Source organism: Coenobita brevimanus, chromosome 67 (assembly GCF_032717465.1).
Source record: "Coenobita brevimanus isolate Jiangsu-jjx chromosome 67, ASM3271746v2, whole genome shotgun sequence".
Lineage (NCBI taxonomy): Eukaryota > Metazoa > Arthropoda > Malacostraca > Decapoda > Coenobitidae > Coenobita > Coenobita brevimanus.
Window position 1 is genome coordinate 15,159,987 of NC_137020.1, and position 2,179 is coordinate 15,162,165.

Consider the following 2,179-nt stretch of genomic DNA (forward strand, 5'->3'; position numbering starts at 1 on the left):
TATATATATATATATATATATATATATATATATATATATATATATATATATATATATATATACACACGAGGAGCTACCCAAAAGTTTCTTTAATTTAAATATTGTAGGAAAATAAGTTACCTTACCTCCTATTTCTCACTGTCGCCTTCGAAGTCATCCCCTTGGGCATGTATACAGTGATCCCAGCGTTTCTTTCCACGAGTCCATGCATCCCTGGAAGGCTTCAGGCGTGATGGTCTTGAGCACCTCATGGGATTCTGTCTGGATCTCCTTAGTTGAGTCAAATCGACGCCCTTTCTGTCGTAATTTCACCTTGGGAAACAAGAAAAAGTAGCAGGGGGCAAGATCAGACGAATAGGGTGGGTGGAATATAACTACTGTGTTAGTGGAAGCCAGGAACTGCCGGACAACAATTGTTGTGTGAGTGGGGGCGTTGTCATGATGCAGGACCCAGTCCTTGCTCTTCCACTGTTCTGGATGTTTGCGGCAGATGTTCTCTCTCAGATGCTGAAAAACTTCACAGTAAAACTTTCCGCTGACAGACTGACAGTGGGACGAATTCCTTGTGAACAATCCCTTGGATATTGAAGAAAACTATCAACATCGACTTGACATTGCTGCGCCACTGGCCTGCCATTGCCAAACCGCCAAACCACCTACACACCATGTTACAATGATAAGTGTAGATCAACAACACATCCGTTCACAGGCACGGCCGGGGCCACACTGACATACAAGGGGTACTGCTGACTCCTCCTAGCGGCAAAAGGCAAAACTGCAAATGGTTGGCTCCCTCCATTCAAATTACTGGAACTTTTGGGTAGCACCTTGTATATATATATATATATATATATATATATATATATATATATATATATATATATATATATATATATATATACAAAACACTCCCTCTTGTCTCTCTTTCCTTCATTCTTTCCTCTTCCTTCTGCCTATGGGTGACTCAACATTGAGTGACAAATCATTTGGTTTCCTGTACACCAGGACACCGTTACTGTGCTGAGTGGTACCCATATAACTATATTATGATGCCTGGTGGGTTAGTGGGTAATTAAGGTGCTCCAATCGGATTAAGCCTGTGTAGGTTTATATCCAAGAGTTGCTTGGGGGTTTATTGCTCACGTAATACCACTCAGGGATGAGTGAGGTTGGTCACTCTGATCTTAAATGTCAGGCCCAACTTGCCTAGCCCCGGGTTCCTATGCCCCTCATGAGGCGTCACAGGATTGGATGATCATATATATATATATATATATATATAGATAGATAGATAGATAGATATAGATATACATATAGATATATATATATATATATATATATACATAGATATATATATATATATATATATATATATATATATATATATATATATATATATATACATATACAGTGGAATCTCGGAATTCATACTCCTCTCCACTCGTACAACTCGGTTTTCGTACAGCTTTTTCGTCCAAAAATCGATCCAGTTTTCGTACAATGACCCGCAACTCGCACTAAGAGACACAGTGTCATAGGTGCCACGTGGTCGTCGGTCCCGCTTTGTCTTCCACCAGCTACACACCAGTCATACAGGCTCCATAAACCTGTCACATCCCTAGCTATTTTGCACCTCCGACACCCCCCAATCCCGAGGTATTTTCGATTTTTTTTTTTTTTGTCTAAAACCTCTGCTTTTGGTGAGAAACATCGACATTTCATAGAGAAATCGCTCACCTGAGGTTTAAAATACTTGATCCAGATAGCAGTACCTCCTTACCTGACTGGGTTTTCTAACAGGCTGGCACCAAAGAAAACGAGTTCTATGGGAGGGTAACTATATCACACCACTCATAAACGGTATTTATTTATTTCACTTGGTACGGATTTATATGTAGGACGAGAGTATATTGGTTTTGAAACGGTAATATAGGCATTATAAGCATTGTTTCACTCACTAACTCATCACCATACCTGACCTTCTTTTGCCACAGTACCTGATCATCATTTCTGATTGTTTCTTCCTCTAATGCTATGTAAACTTTGTCCCCCACATTGTCATTGGTTGGGGAATCACTCTGGCCCTGAATGTCTTTATTGGCCAGGTCACTGGTAACAGGTGAATTGCCGAGACAATGGCGTGGGTGGGGGGTGGAGGTTATGTGGTGTAAGGCATTGT